This window comes from Corvus hawaiiensis, chromosome 10, assembly GCF_020740725.1.
Source record: "Corvus hawaiiensis isolate bCorHaw1 chromosome 10, bCorHaw1.pri.cur, whole genome shotgun sequence".
In the NCBI taxonomy this organism is placed as follows: domain Eukaryota; kingdom Metazoa; phylum Chordata; class Aves; order Passeriformes; family Corvidae; genus Corvus; species Corvus hawaiiensis.
Genome location: NC_063222.1, coordinates 18,196,989 through 18,213,689, shown reverse-complemented (window position 1 = coordinate 18,213,689; position 16,701 = coordinate 18,196,989). Strand labels below are relative to the sequence as shown.

At 47.9% G+C, this 16,701-nt stretch overlaps 1 protein-coding gene across 6 annotated transcripts in view; it reads left to right on the top strand.

Moving 5' to 3' along the window:
* The window catches only part of LOC125330721 (LIM domain containing preferred translocation partner in lipoma), a 333,960-nt gene that overhangs the window by 11,510 nt on the left and 305,749 nt on the right, over nt 1-16,701 (top strand). For 4 of the 6 annotated variants that reach the window (XM_048314233.1, XM_048314227.1, XM_048314228.1 and 1 more), the window contains exon 2: nt 10,328-10,434. The gene's annotated coding sequence lies outside the window, so the exon portion shown is untranslated. Of the gene's footprint in view, nt 1-9,709; nt 9,811-10,327; nt 10,435-14,220; nt 14,330-16,701 lie in introns of those variants that run through there. The other 2 variants (XM_048314231.1, XM_048314232.1) reach the window with 2 other exon arrangements.

Below are 16,701 nucleotides of genomic sequence, written 5' to 3'. Positions count from 1 at the left end.
AGTGGCGATTTATTCTGGAGTTGTCTCTGGACTCTCTCATTTGTGATTCAAGAAGTCTTCAAGAAGGACTGAGGACCATACCTGTTTCTCCTGGCCTCTGTTTGGTGCTCTGGCTGGGTGGCTGTCCTGATTTTTCAGGCAGAGTTGTATTTATAAGGCTGATAAGTGAAGTGCTTGGGGCAGCAGTAGAATAGTCCTGGATTACTAATAAATCAAGAACTTTCCTTAGGTGTTTGCTCACTCAGTTCTTCATCAGTCTCCATGAAATACGAATGATGGCTCTGAATACACACGTGTGGTTAAAACTTCTGGGAGTCTTCTCAGGACACAGACCACATGAGTTTTTGCCATTCAGCACCTCAAGGACAAGTCTTGGGTGTCTTCTGTTTACAGGGGCTGTGGGCTGCTCTGCCTGTCCCTCATCACTGAACCTACTGCGGTCTCTTCGCTGCACTAGTGTGTACATCTGACTTAGCCCATGCTGCCAGTGGCGGCTGCCCAGCCCTTTTGTCTGCATTAGTTTAACTGAGTGAGGAGCTTGCAGAGCAAGCTGTTCATTCCCCTGGTAACTGTGCTTGACAATCAGAAGTTATTCTGGGGGTGAAGCACTGGTACAGATTTGTTTACCTTGGTTGGGGAACCATAACCCCTAATAGTTTTCTCGCTCGTAGGAACGGAGTGGACTTGGTTTGCTGCTAATTAAAAGCCAAAAGGCTATGTAGTCTTTTCCAAAATAATTACTGTCTTTGGTGAACAGAACAAAACTATGCTGACTTCCTATTTGTTTCTAAACCCCTTGCTTGTGCTGTCTTACTTTGCACTGGCCATGATGCATGACAGGGCCCCATCAGGGCCAGCAGCTGCATCTTGGTGCACAGGGAGTTTGTACTTGAATCCTTTGCCTGCTGTTGGACCAAAGGATAAGTACAGGAGAAGCATGGGGTTGTGAAAAATGTTATGAAGCTAATAATTACATTTGGGATCAAGGCTGTGTTTTCTTGGTGGGAAGCCATTAAAGGTGACAGAAGTGAGTGTGTGTACCCTGTGTGCCAGAGCATTTTTTATCTTGGCTTTTTATGGGCTAAAAACCAGCAAGAAGAAAAAAAAAAATGGTTTTGAATGTCTGTGCATGCTTACTACCAGGAACCCTTGTTCCTAGACAGTTTAGTTTCTATCAGTAATTGGTTTCAGATATACACTGACTTTGATCCATGTGTTGAGTTGGGCCTGCTATTACAGTGGAAGGTGTCCCCTTTCCTTTCTGTTTGCCCAGACTCTGCTTCTGTCAAGTTTTTGCCTAGACAGGACTGCACCTGCAGCAGGAGGGGTACAGAGGGTCTTCTCCCTTTTTGGCTGGTCCTGAGTGTCCATGCAAGTGTTTGTGCTCCTTCAGTGCAAATTGGAAGGGCTGTCTGATGGCACTGCTGGGTTAAGGGCTGAAAGATGTCTGGTCCGAAGTGGCTGGGTGCCCTGGAAGCAGGGCCTGGAGCTCTCTGGCTGCTGTTGGCTGTGTGTGCAAAAGCAGAAGCACCTCTCCAGCCTTCTATTTATCCCCACCATGGTGGGGTTTGGGCCTCTGAGCACCAGCTGGGGTAGGAGGAATGGCTGTTTGGGCACTAGTCACTGGCTGAACATCCATCCTCTCAAAGGAGTGGTACAGGGGTGGGCAGGAATCTCTCAGGACTAGCTTCAGAAGCTGGGGCAGGATCAGCCCCATTCATAATGCTCTGTAAATGATGTGTTTGACCTACTGTGGAGGCTGGTGATGGCAGCTGTGCCCGCTCAGCTGCAATGCCCCCTTTTCATTTCCCACCCTGGGTACAAAAGTCAGTTGTGTTCACTTTGCACAGGAAGCATTCCCAAAGTTGCTGTGCTCTGCTGTGGGACGTGCAGGGAGCAGCAAAGGGGCTGTATTTTCTTAATCTGCCTGTTTGATGAGGCAGTATCTGGCTGTGCCCTTAGCAACAGGTTTTTTATTGCAGATGGAGTGTCCTGTTTTAATTGACTAAGAAAAAAGAACTTGAAGAGGGTATGAACCCATGACCTTGAGATAAATAGTTTCTTATTGAGTTCCTGAGCCCCTAAGCCGCCCCCTCTTGTGAGGGTAGCGTGGTTTAATCAAAGGTCAGAGGCTTTGTTGCCTCTGAGCGCCTCAGAAAAAGAGGGTGACATGAGCGAGTTCTCCCCGGTCCTCTGTGACTGCAGTCATTTTTGGCCTGTCAAGTTTCCTTTGAGCTCACTGTGCTTGTCCTCTTTTCCTGGGTGATGGCTCTCTTGACCTTTGGTAGTCTCTGTGAATGCTGATAAAGACCTGGTGATCAGGTCAGCTGTGTTTCTGTAACCAGATACATGGTGGCTATGGGCGAATGGCTTTTGCAAGGCTGCTCTGAGCCCCTGTGTGTAACATGCAGATTCACAGCTCTGATAGGACACAGCCTTTGCTTGCCAGCTCTTCCCACACTGCTCCCACGTCTGTCTCCTGTTTCTAGGCTGAAGGCCAAGTGTGGTATCTCACACACTGCTGTGTGGTGAGTCTTGGCATGTGCTGACCTGTACTTGGCCACTGATGCCTAAGATGTTGCAGTTGTTCATGAAGGTCCCCCATCATTTTTTTCTGTGTTTCCTTCTTGGGTGGTGACCAGGCATAGGGCTGAAACTCTTGTGAGAGGAGCATTATTAGTCCTTCTCTCTCCTCCTCTGCCTTCTGTTTTCCTGACTACAGTCACTAATGCTCCTTGAGCCTGGCTCATGGCTGTCATGAAGCTGGTCTTGCTTGCACATTGAATGCAGACTTCCTTGATGCTGTGCCAATTCAGTCTTTGAAAATACTGTCTGGCAAGTCCTGGAGAGATCTTTGCCTCCAAAAGCTTCCACGGTTCCCTTCTGTTTTTCCCCATCACCAAGTCAAAAATAAAAACACTTGGCTCAGTAACAAATGCTGGCTTCAAATGCTGGTGACAAAATTCCTGCTGACAAGCTTAGTATGGTAGGGTAGGAGTAGGTGAGGACAGGTGTGATGGTGGTGTTATGCTGTTAGGTGCTCCTGTGAATCACACAGTGAGACAGAAGAAGGTTGAAGAGACCTTTCCTGGTCTCGAGTGGTTTGTACCTTTGGTGTGATGTTGCGATCACACGCTGTAGCGAATGTTTCAAATGAGTCGATCTGTTCTCTTCCTGAATACAGTGCTCAGGTGTAGCAGGCTGGAGAGAATCAAGTGGCAAACTCTTGGAAGAACACAGAAAATTAGTAGCCAAGAAAACTTTGTGCTGAGAAACCATCAGGTACATGGGAAGAAGCGCAATGTCTCCCTGTGAGCACCAGTGAGATCCCATAAGGGTGCTGGGAGATGTGTAATTGCTAACTTTGCCATTCTGCAAACCAGAAACCTCTTTCTTTTCACTGAGAAACAGGAATGCAGACAAAGTGAACCAAATCATAGAGGTTCAGGGCTGCAATTTCATAGTCATTGTTGGTGCTGTAGGCAAAAAATAAAGGAAATGCAGTTAAAGTCCAGTGTATTTCCTTCTCCAGATCAAGGTACAATGGCAGTCACAGTCCCCTTTTACAGGCTATTAATTAAACCCCTTTGGTGGGAGAATATTCGACAGAATTCCCATGGAAGTCTGTGTGTGCTGGCTCTCTTGCACAAGGTGGTGAAGGGGGGTCCAAGCTCTGCCACCTTCCCTTTGCTCGCGCCCAAGTCCCTGCTGGGAGGATGGGAACACGTATGGGGTGTGGTGCCAGGCAACTGTGTGCTCTCCCTGCCTTTTGTGGGAGCAAGTCCTGACCTGACATGCAGGGGAAGTGCATGGAGCTGAGTGTTATCCTGCAGGCAGGTCACCAGGTCTCTGTGCTGGATAGATGGGTGTTTGGCAGCTGTGCTGTGGGACAGCATGTGAATGGTCCTGGGGCATTGGGATTGCCTTTCCTTCCCCTTGTCATGATGCTGTGTTTGCTGGACACCTCTGTCTCCTTTTCTAGTTACCAATGTCAGGCTGAGGTTTGCACACCCCAGGGCCGGTGGTGGTGATGTTCAGGTGTCCTTTGGGGAAGGAGAGGGGCAGCAGCTTTGTGTGCAGTAAGGTCCAGGGCTCTGTGTGATGGTCACAGCAGGTTGTCACCCACAGCAAAGCAAAGGGCAACACCTTCGCCATTGTCCCTCCCCGTCCCTACTCTGGAGTGGGGACTGTGTGGGAGCAGCCCAATTTCTCCATCACATGGAGGAAAAGCATAAAGCATTGCCTCAAGTGCTACCCCTACTATTTGTTTCTTTTTTATTCCTTTGGCATAAGGGCCAAATTCAGTTGGGAGTCTGGCTTCCAGCTGAAGTCAGGGTAATTTAGGAACTAAACCAGCCTTTTAATGTATCTTCTGCATGTCTCAGTCCCCATCTATGATGGAAGTAATGGTACTTTCTTGTTCGGAAGGTGGATGCATACACAGGCTTCTGTGGCCCTCGTACTTTTCAGATGTAATAAGAGCAGTTATTAGGGCTTGTCAGAATTGCTGCAGAAATTTTTATCTATATTTGGAATAAATGGGTCCTTTCTCAAAATGGAGCTTTCTGAGGGGAATGTCAGCTTGCAACTCATTTCTCGTAAGGGAAAAAAAACAACTTGGGTTTTTTCCTATTATTCTATTTGCAACAGTAAAAACATTTGTTGAAAACAGAAATGTTTTTATGAGGTGCAGTCAGTGAGGCTGTTCCACACATTGCTGGGTGATTGCCACATGTCCACATTTACCTGGGCCTCTCTGCCCCATCCAGCCATCCAAACTTTTTCCTTTTTTTCTTGAAGGAATATGCTTCTTTGGCCTCTTCTGGCAGCTGTTTGGAGAGGGGAGAAGCAACACTGAGAAAGTTGGCTTTATGTTTGGTTTTTTTTCTTTTTTTTTTAATACATGCTCATCTCACCTGGAGGTACTTGTTCTAAAGTCTGAGACTGGGACAGTTTGCTATTAACGTATAAAGGTGAAAGAAGATGGTTAATGCTTGGGGAGGGCAAACATTTCTAAACCAGAGAGATTTACTGGTCCTGGTTGATTGTGTTTTTTTAAACATCTCCATGGATTATAATGTTTTCAAAAATACCAAGCCTGACCACATGGGCACAGGAGTGTGGAATCCAGTTGTCTGCCAGCTATTTGTTGCTCTTTTCAAATGATCTCGCCAAAAATGTAATCTGGATAAAATGTAAGCCTTGAGTAGGAAGACTGTCTGGTCATGTAGGCTCTAAGTTTTAAAAGTTTCTTTTGCAAATGGTTTTAAGGACAGTGATAAGAGGGCCTGCCATGGTACCAAGGGTTTTGTTGTGGTGGCACCTGAGCAAGCCTGGGGAAAGGTGTTCTCTGCCTTCAAATTTTGGCCATTTAAAACCAAAATGGTTAAAGGAACACTATGCTTTATTATAAAACATTACAATAAACCCCTTGGACTTGACACAGCAAACACATGCCACCTCTGCCCTGAGAGATTTCAGCTTAAAGGTGGGCTGCAGGAGACCCTGGGCTGGAATCCTGCCTTGGGGCACAGCACTGCTCTGCTCCCTGTGCTCCTGGGCACTGTCAGGCTGTTCTTCTTGACTGAGCACCTTACAACACAAGAGATGTGTTAGGGCACTGTTCTGCCAGTGCTGCCTGGGGAGGGTGGCCATTCCTTGGGGAGTGAGGGAATGGCATTTTTTATGTTTTGGATTGAAAAATGTTATCTGTTGTTTGAAACCCAGGATCTGCGGTGCTCTGATGCTGCATGATCGATTATCCTTCTTTGATCAAGAAGCTGGGGTGCATTCGAGTGAGAAAGTGAAACTGCCCCCCTCTTGCTCAGGGTGTCTCTGACCAGGCTGAGTGAAATGCAGACAGCAAATGGTGGGGGAAAAAGAAAAAATGAAAATAAAACTCACTGAGGCTGCTTCGAAAATCTTTCACTTCCATTAAACTGAGAGAGTGTGAGCAGCTTGAGGTCAGTAGCTTGTGCTTGAAAATACAGGATCCAATCCTGGTGTCAGTTACAGATGTGTAAATCACAGGCAGCGCTGCTGGCAGTGACGGGAGCTGCTGTAAGGTTGCTCCAGCATGGGACCTGCAGGCTTTCTGGCACGGACATGCTGATTCCTCTCATTCCTTAGCCACCCTTTTTTTCTAGCTGTCCTTGGGCATTTAAAATAACAGGAGTGCAGAATGGCTGGTCCTGCTTTTGGGTTGGTTCCTGGCCATTGTGGCCCAGTGGCTCCAGCTCAGGGTGGCTCCTGGCTGCCGGAATGCTGTAGGTAGGGCTGTCTCACGGCTTCCTTAGCCATTGTTTAGATCTGTTCTGCTCCAAATGATCTTTTCATTTCCTGTAATACAGCAATCTCTGGGAAAGCTGGATGCCATCCGTTCAGTGGAAGTTCAGCACCCTTCTGTGCTGCTGTGCTGAAGTGTTTTCTTTCCCCCCCTCTTCTCCTAACTCATTTTCTCCCTCTTGTTTTAGTCATGTTTAATGAACCCCATGAAAAACCTGAAAATCAATTGGGACAGCAAAGACAAAAATGTGTGTCCTGGTCCCAGAGCTGGCTGTGCACCGCTGCAGAACCTTGGGGCTCCCTTGGGGCAATGCTTTTAGCACCAGCCTCTGCACCCTGCAGCACGCTGGGGCTGCCAGGGAGTTTGGTCTATTATGGGAACTCATTTTCCCCATCCAAGCTGACGGTCTGTGCTGCGGTCAGCATCAGCTTTCCTCCATGACAAGGGCTGGACCAGGAGCTCGGAAGTGATAAGCCCCATTATAGCTAATTTTGACACATAGGGTTGTGGTGGGTTTGGAAGCAGCTCTGTCCTGAGTGCTGTCTAGGAGGGGTGTGTGCTTCCTTGCAGACTGAAACCATTCACAGAGTTACTGCTTTTCAGCAGCACAGGATCTGACATCCCAAAAGGCAGCAGCCGGGCTGTTTGTGTTGTGTTGGTGACTCCCTGAGCAGGTGCTGTGCTGGCAGCAGAGCGGAGGAAACACGTCCCCAGCTTTTGTTGTCTTGTGTGATCCTTTTATTAGATAACTTCAGCAGTGTACTGTTGAATTGAGCAGTTTAATTTTAGTACATGAAACCTGAGAAGCACAGATGCAAATACAGAAAACTGTTAGGGCCAGATCCTGCGTGTGTCAGTGTCCCAGTGCAGAAAGATGAGTCCCTGTCTGTGTTTGGCTGTGTTCAGGTGTAAAGCTACTAATGCATATAAGCTGAACTTTAAGTCAGAGTTGGACTCCGGATTGAGGTTTGCATGAAAGGGGTCTGATTTTTCCGACGTGTGAGAATGTGGAGACCTCAGACAGCTCCCTCAGTGCTGGCAGTGGCCAGAGTGCCTGAGGGTCAGGGCTCTGGCAGTGGAGGAGATAACGTGAGATTTCTGAGTTTGGGAACTTTGGCCAGCAAATAACAAATACATTGGCACAGAGTGGGAAAGACATATGTCAGAACAGGGCAGGCTTTTAAGTGGTTTTCATTTAAAATGAAAAGGTCAGATTGAATGAGGTTGGCATCTGGGGAACTGTTCGTGCACCTGCCAATCAAAGAGGGGGGGACCCGTGTCAGTTTGTGCTGGTGGGTGACTGGCTGAGAGCTTGTCTGTGTTTAAAAATTGGTGACTGGAACAGTTAAAATGACAATTTTCCTTGTGGCTGTCAGGTTGAGCCATCTGCTTCATGAAGGAATGGAGCAAAGGATCCCAGCACGAGGCTGCTTTATCCCACTTCAACTGGTGTTTGCACTTGGGCTTCAACAAGTACAGCTATGCTGATTTAAAAAATAATTATAATAATAAATAGGCTCTAAATATTGGTAACGCTTTCAAGTGTAAAGGAGATTAAAAGCGAATGCACCTTTTGAGTAGTCAGAAAATCAGCTGCCATTCAAACCAGGCTGTTGTGGGAGAAGTGTAATTAGCTGAAGTCATTTTCACAGGTAAGATTTTTTCATTTAAAGGGATTGTGGAGTCTGGTTACTTCCATTTCTATATGGCCACTGTGAAGTTATGTTAGGGACGCCTGCTTGTCTGAAAGTGCTGACTGCTGCTCTTTGAAACTTGGAATTCTTGTAGAGGTTTTTCCACTGTCCGTTCCTGAAAAATAGGAACAATCTAAGAAAACTTAAGCCATAACACAGGATTGATGCTTAAATTCAGGCATTGTAAACTACTGGTTTTAGATTTAAATCTGCAAACAGAGGAAAAGTTGCTTTCTGTACTTGTGTGTTAAATTCATTTTTTTTTTCTTGAGAAATATTGATTCTTACTGTCAATACAGCATCAATATTGTCAGCTGGTGAGTGAATGAACTGCTTCTGATAATTTTGTCTTTAATGGAGTAGTCTGATAGACTGGCTCAGATGGATATTGCTGTGACCAGTCAGGCTGTCCCTGTCCTTATCACCTGTGGATGTGCTGCCAGGAGGGAGTGCCTGGAGTGCCTGCCTGGGCATCACTGGGTTGCTGGGTCCCACTTCTGCTGAGAGGGTGGTTTCACAGCAAGTTTTCAGCTGGATGCCTCAAGGAGGGTATGTGGTGTCCTGCTCACCTTGCTGCAGGAACCCCAGGTGACGGGGACAGCTGATGTGGGAAGCAAAGCCAGGAAGATGCAGTTCAACTGGCCAAGTCCTATCGCTGATCTTGTAAATGTTTTGTGAGTTAAACCTGGTGGGAGACAATCCTGAGCCAAGATATTTTAAACACAGGTTGGGTCCCAAAAAGCATTGTCTTACCTGGAGCTCCTGGAGGTGCTGTTGTGAGATGAAATGAAATAGTGTTGGAACCAGAGGGGAATGTTGTTGTCTTCTGCCTTTGCAGATAAGAGCGAAGGGCATTTTGCCAGGAGCCTGTGGGAAGGACCTAAATTGTATGTAACTCTACATCATTTTTAAATGAAAAGTAAACATGCACAACCATAATATTTGCTTGTACTTGTCTCCTTGTTGATGGATGGACAGAAATTGCTCTTTGGCTGAGTTCATCAGCAATAAACCTCTGCAGTTACTCATCTTCATCCCTGCAGTGAGTGGGAGAGGCCATTGCAATTTCCAGTTATTTTGTCCTCATAACACCTGAGGGGAGCTCTCATGGTCCTGGGGACTTTCAGACCTGCCTCTCCCTGTGGGGAGTCAGGGCTGGGTGCCAGCACAGGGACCATGGGACTGAACTGGGTCAGAATGAAGCTCGGTGTGCTCTTGTGGTGTTGGCACAATGGATGTGTGCCGCTGCTTGGGAGAGGCAAGAGCCCTGTGGCTGTTGTAGCATCAGACATTGTATGGGGGACAAGGGGTGTTGGAAGGGCAGGAAGCCACCTCACTGTGTGACAGGGAGGAGAGACCTGCCCTGTGAACCACCAAACACCCTTGTACAGTTTGCTGCTTTGTTGTAGATTTGTGGGCTCACATGCACCATCATGAACAGCACAGGTACAACAAACAAGTCTGAACTGAGCTTTTCCATAGTGACAGCAGCAAATAGCAGAAACTTTCTCCGCTGAGCTGCGCGGACAAGACAAGCCTGTGCTTGTCATGGGCAGAGATAGGGCTTTAGAGTGACCAGGATGTGGCTGGGATGGGATGCTGTCCAGGGGCTGATGGGGACAGGAAGGAATGCGCACTTCAGATGCTGCTGGCCTCCGTAGGGTGCACCCTGACGTGTGTCCTGGCATGTCCCATGCCACTTCCAAAACGGTGGCCACATGGCCTGGTAGTCCCCTGTGCTCTATGTTCATCGTCTGCAGAAGGGCAAAAGCAACACTGTGCAGGTCACGTCAAGAAAAAGTGGTGTCTGCTTCTCATCTTCAGGAAAGGGTGAGATAGTCCCCAGTGGGAATTGAACAGAACTCCTCAGAGAAAGGGCTGTGCTGAGGGGGAGGGCTCTGAGGGTGGTGTAGCTCTGCTCACAGTAATGGTAACCCCATGAGCTTCAAAAGGCCTTAAATTATGCCTTCTAGCTCCCTCACTGTGCCTAAGGCCAGAAATGAGATGTTCATCCTATTCTCTTATTTTAAGTCTCATTTGGCATCTCCTTGTCCTTCCCTCTTCTCAGTGGCATTAAGAGCAGTAAAGGAGTGGTGACTTGAGGAGGTGTGAGTTGTTGGCCAGACTCTGGCAGCTGACATAGCTGGTCACTGGCCCAGTTTAGGGTGGTGGGTCTTGCTTTTGGAAGTGCTGAAAGGTGTCCAGGAGTATGGACACTTCTGCTTAAGAAAGGTGGGGGGGGGAAATGCTGCATTTCCCAGAAGTTGTGTGGGTTAAACTGCAGTTTTGGAGACAAGCCATTGGGAAGCCCATCCAGTGTGCATCACTCAAGTGTCTCTCTTTTCAGGGCTGGGAAAGAAACCTGAAGTCGTGAGTCTGGTGGAGCCTTGCGTGTTTCCAAACGCCCTGCTCTGAGTTCATCCCACCAGTAAAGGCTGTGCAGCGTGAGAACTGGTATGTAAACACAAGTCACAGGCACAAGGGGCAACTTCTCAGAAAGGATCTCAGGTGTTTCCAACAGTGGCACCTTGTTCGTAGCTCTCGAAGTTCGGAGGGGGAGCGGGATCACTGGAAAATAAGAGACAAACTGATAGTTCCCTGGTGGTGCTTACACACAGAGGCTTTGGTGGAGAAGGGCTCAGCAGTGGGAGGCTGTGAGTGTCCAGAAGTCATCCCAGGCCATGGTGCTGAGGCTTCAGACACGCTCTGCGGAGCGATGTGTGGTGTCATAGCACGCACGGAGAGGCGACGTGGGGGTAATGACAAGTGCACACACCAGAAATGCATACACACACACAGGCTGTACGAGTGTAGGCACATGGAAACAAAGATGGCAATGCATATATAGTATATACTATACAGTGGCATATGAGAGCTTGGGGGTGTATATACCAAATGTCTGTATATACTATATATGGTGATAAAAGAATGCATATGCATTCATGTTCTCTTTTTTCTTTCTGTCTCTTCTGTCTTTCTGTGGAGCTGTTGCAAAACTACCAGATTCAACCTCCTGGGGAGCCTTTCTGGCCAAGGTTTTACAAGCCAGCACCTGCTTTGCCTGCCTGACTTCTTTCTATATTTATTCCTCTGCACCCGGTTTTTGCCTTTGCCTGTGGAACTGTCACAAACATGCTGGCTTTTGACTGCACAGGACTTCAGCTTGCAAGTCCTAAATCTGCCTTCGTGCATGGTGTAGGAGCAGGAGTTTGTGTGTGTGGTTGTGTGTGTCTACGTTTGAGAGTCCCTGATCCTTGCTGTCTGCGTTATGTGGCCCCTGTCCCTGTGATGCTGCAGCAGTCCCTCTGTTCTCTGCCCCTTCAAGATGTTTTTATGAATCAAATATTCTCAGCCATCCTGCTTATGTAATTTGTAATTTTTAATTTAAATTAGCTATGCCTGACCCAGTGGCTGCTTTATAACAATCCTGCTGTGCAGGAGGCTTGAGTTGGATTTTATTCCCAGGCCCCCAAGATTTCACTTCCCAAGCTTAGTACTGCGGCAGGGAGGGGGATTTGTGTTGTCATGTAGCAGGGAGCTCCTGGTTGGTTGGCTATGGTTGGACATGGATGTGTCCATCCCTCTGGTTTCTCTCCTCTGTATTGTTTGGGGTGGAAGGCGTTCTGAAGCAGTCACGGAACACAGGTGCTCAGGTCTGTTTAAAGTGAGCACAGTAGCAAGGGAGAGGGTATAAAGCCATTTCAGCTGGGAAAAGGAGGGGAGATCCTAGTGCTGTCCTGGGGAAAGTGGAGATGGGGGAGTAGCCACATTGTGGGTCTCCCATCAGCAAGTGCAGCCTGTAAGAGACATGTGCTCGTTCCTGGTCTGGTGGGTATAACTTGCACATACTGAAAAGCAGCTCTGGGCTGCATGCCAGGAGCTGGGAAATGGCTTGTCCTCATGTGTTCAGGCCCCTGCCCTCCCATCCTTGCACTCCCACCCCCTCTAACAGCTCTCTTTGCTGCTGAAAAGGGATCCCTCTAAGGTCACAAAAGCATTAGTCCCAGGTTTCAACCCCAAGCGCCATAAAACGTACCCTGTCCGACCCCTGTTCAAAGGAAAGGCAATGTGAGCAACCCTCACTCCCCTGGGTTTTGTGTCCCTGTCCCCACCATGTGTGCCACTGCAGCCTGCATTCCTCTCCCATTCCGTAAGCCCTCTGCCTCTCGCGCTGACACAGCTGATACTTCTCTGCTGGCAGGGCAGGCAAGGTGGTGGCATTTAACTGTTAGGGAGAAGTCTGATCTGTTCATCTCTGCTGGAACACCAGAGCTGTAAGGGCTGGAGTGTGCCTGTGATGGGGTTTCTGCTCTTACGGGTGTTCCCCTTCCATGCTTTTGTTCCTTTCCTTGACTTAGACAATTCTCTACTTTATTGCCCTTGTAAAAAGCAATACTTTTGGAATTGTTTTCTGCAAAGGGCTGGAAAACTTGAGTCAGAGTTGGTAAAACCTGTACGAACCTGACACTTTTTACATTGGTTTTCAGAGTATCTCCCGTTTCTGACCATGGAGAAATCTCCAGGTGACCCTGCTGATGGCTGGGAGCCACACAGCTCCTGTGGGAGGTTTTAGTGGGCTTTTGGAAAAATAATTAATCGGGCACCCATGGAGAGCTAGTCCCCGCCTGCAATGCATTGAGGTTGTCCTGGTGTACCACTTAGTGGCACTTGGACTGTTGGCTCTTTAAGGCTGCCTTTATGACCACCAGTGTAATGAACGTGTGCTGGTGCTGCCTGGCAAGGTTGACTTTTTTGCAGTGGTGATGATAGATCACTGAGTTAAATGTGGGTGTATTCTAAAAGGCAGAGAACTTTGTTACTTTTTAAAACAATGGTTTAAATGTTTTCTGTCACCTGTGATACTGAGTGCTAAACTCTTGCTGCCACAGGCCCCGACCACTGCTCAGTTCCTGGAGGTAATTGCAGAGCTTCTGTCACTGCAGGATTTTGGCTCCTCCCGAAGCCTGTGCTTCAGTACCAGTGAAAGCCAGATGTACTATAATGTCGCTTTTTTACAGTTTGTTTTGGCCATACATGGGCAGAGTCAGCTCTGGAATTCCTTCCCTATAAATTCAATAGCATCTTGTGGGTGGTGCTGGGGAATCACTCTGGTCTGGTTGGATTGCCTTGCCTGGGCAGCCTGTTTGCCTTGAGAATGTCCTGCTTTGCACATTCCTGAGAGGCTGCCTGCTCCTGGAGCCATGGCTGCAGCTACCAGGAGCCTGCTGTCCCACGCTGGCAGGCAGAGTCAGCTCCTGCTGCCTGTAGGTCAGCCTTTGCAGCTGAGGACTGATGCTTGTGGGAGTGCTGGAATGGGGATGTTGCTTTGGTGTGCATGCAAACTCTGCAGGGATACTTGTGCCCTCTAAGAAAACTGTTCTGCCTCTTAAATTTGGTTTGTGGGCTTGAGCATTGATACTCAAGTCCCTTTTCCAGGGGTGGGGATACAGCGCTGTGTGTCCCAGCAGGGATTGATGGGTGCTGCCATCCTGGGGCTCCTTGTACCTGGAGGGATATCTTGTCTTGTCCATTCAGTCTGTGCCCTTCTGCAGAGCTGTCTTTTGTTTTTGTGGGTTTTTCTGTAACACAAGTTCAAATACATGCTCTTTAGAAAGCACTAACTTGATGAGCCAGGTCAGGGGAGCTTCCCTGTGCCAGGTGAGCAGCCAGTGTGGGATGTGGTGTGACTGATGGCTGAGCCTGCCTTTTCTGGGCCAAGCTGGTGTTGCTATAACCACAGCCTGAATTTGCTTACTTGCCTTCAAAGAACACTCCAAAAAGTAGTTCTAGGAGGTTTTCTGCTGGTGAGTTGAGGGATGAGAGAGAGGTTTGTTGCAGGCATTGAGCAGCAACAACTCCTGGAGTTGCTCCCATGGAATCTTCCTGTGCATCTGTAGTAGGGGACAGAGATGCAGTGACACCCACCATGCCAGGAGCCTCCAAAGCACAGTTGAAGATGATTATGTGTGGCCCTATGTCCACGCTGTGTGTAGGTCAGCAAAGGCAATGTGCTCATGCTCCAGAGGGGCAAGTCATCCCTGTGCCAAAGCCAGGGAGAGAAGGGTGATTTTTTTTTTTTTTTTTTGACATCCTTTGGAGTTTTGATCTCCATATTTGGAAATGTTTACCCATTGCTCTGATCTATTGCAAGGGAGGGGAGGTGACTCAGGGTCTGGTGGAAGCAGGATTTGAATTCCTGTAGTAAGGTTTTTTTTTTTTTATCCCCCCCTTTCTTGTTTTGGAAGCTTGTTGTGGTCAGTTTTCAGTTCTCTCTTGCTCCTGGACCTTGTTCCAAATTTGATGTGCTCGAGAGGGAAGCATGTTAGCAAAGGAGCTTGCCTGAATGCTGGTAAGTGCATCGTTGCTGTTATAGCAAGCAACTTGGGATTTTTTTGTTGTTTTGTTTAGTCAGATGGATTTCATCAAAGTGTGTGCATTGCTGGTGGAGGCAGGCTTGTGGATCAACAGCGAGAGACCCAATGAAACCTTCTGTAGCAGGGAAAGTTGGCTTAGTGGATTGGTCTCAAAGGCAAAATGTTTCTTCAGGAGTAGGTATAAAGATAATTTAAGCCAGCTCCCATTCAGTCACGCTTTTCCTTTTAGTTTCACTGGTTAGTGCAGCAAGGCAGCAGAGCACTGTAGAGTTAAATGAGGATATATTCATGTGGTCAGCAAGGAAAACATAATTTATGTATGATTTTTGTCTCTTAAGCAAGAGAGTATGTTAAAGGGCTGCATAACACATGGATGTTTTTTCTCTCAAATGTTAATATTTAACCCTGTTCTGTTAGTTGAAGTTTAGCTACTGTAACTGGATAAAGTTTCAGTGTTTTTTGTGTTGTTCTGTATTTTTCCTTAGTGTTAAGTTTTTAATCTGTCTGGTATTGTAGCTGGCTGCTTTTTTTCTTTTTTCCCCTCCCCCTGCCCCTCCTGCTCTTTCCTTTCTGTTTCCTGAAAGGAAGCTGCAGTTCATCCAGACAGTCAGGGGTGTGGGGGGAACCTGGGAGATGCTCTGCTTCCTGTTTTATTCATGGCAGCTAAAACCATGCTGGGGAATCTGGAGCAGAGATCCACCATCCTGAATTCCTCTTGTCATTTGGAGCATGTAACATGTACAGAGTGCTTTTAACACTGCTCTGGGGGTCATTGAGCAGCCAGTCCTGCACCTCAAATGGAAAGCGCTGCACTTCATCTTTTTACTTTGGAAGGGGCACTGGTGAAAACCCTTTTATAGTTCCCACTGCTGGTTAGTAATCCTTGTATCTTCTCAGCTAGCTGGTATTTTTAGGCTTCTTCAGACCTGTTGCTTCATACTCTCTCTTAAACTTAAGACCTTTGTTAGAAAGTTAAACCTCTTGTCGATTTTCATTTGCCCTTTTAAATAGGGCTTAATACTCTATGTGAGATTTGGTTTTTCCAGAGATGTGGATTTGCAGCAGGTTCTTGAGGTACAAAACTGTCTGGATTTTTCTGAAAGGGAAAGATAGTTGTCTTAGTTTGCATGAGGATGGATGTGCAATAAAAAGCACTTGGCCACAAAAAGTGGCGAAGAACTGCTGGAGCCTCTTCTGTGGCTGGGACATGCTGGGGGTTTGTAGAGTTCAGCTGCATTTTAATCCTTGTTGTTTCAAAAGGCTGATTGGATTACTGCGGCTTTTGGGGTCAGAGCCTGGCTGGGCTGAGCTTGGTGCAAAGGAAGGAACTGCTGTCCTAAAGAGTGCCCAGCCTGAATGGGCAGGGGAGGTGATGGGTTAGGAAACAGGGCACTGGGCACATGTATGGAGCTGTCACAGCACCTGAAGCCTCAGCCCAGCGACTCCCCCAGCAGCCACTCATCCTCTGTCATGCATGGTGGTGCCGACCTGTGGAATTCTGGCAGTGGGATGATGGTCTGTGTTGCTCCTTGTGTGCTGTGCTTTGCCTCTGTGTGCGCACACGTGGCCCCATGTGATGGCCGTGCTTCTGGTGGCACGTGGATGTGGCACATCCAGGCTGCACCAGCTGCTTGTGGCTGAGCTTGGTGTTTTGGGAACAGCACGGTGGGACTGGAAATGATGATATTCTGTTCCCCTCGCAGTTTCCTCCCTTTCCTGCTGCTGTTTGTTGGAAGACAAGGATGAGCAGTGCCTGGGTGCTGTAACCCAGCGCTCCGGGCAGGGCTAATCTGCACGTCTGGGAAAGCGCTTTGTGACTCTTAATGTTCATGTGCTGATCCTTCTCTGTGCAACATCTCACCACTGCGAGGATGTGACTTGAGAGCTGGACAGACTGTGAAGAATGAGCTCCCCACGTGCTGCCTGTGCCCCCCTTTGCTGGTGGGTGCTGGCAGAGCTGGGGGAGCTCTGGAGGACGAGGTGATGCCCGTGGCTGGGACTGCAGGCTGCCAGGGCTCTCTGTCTGGTGTTTCTCCAGGACCTGAGCAGATTCAGTGACACTGATGCTATCCAGGATCCACAAAGGATTTTCTCCTGCTCCAGGAACAGAGCCATTAAGGGCTGACCTGTAAATTAATACAGCTGTCTAAATTTTTCTTTTTCCCCTCTCCTCTAGCCTGGCACCTAATAAACACTTCAGCCTGAGAAGCCTTGCATGGCATTGGCTCTCAAGAGTGCTCAGAGAACTCCATGCCTGCCTTTCTTAAGCTTCTCTCAGTCTCTTGTAATGATGTGTTAAACACAAAGGACTTGCTTTAGCTCCCATGTAAGGAGGTTTGGTTCACAG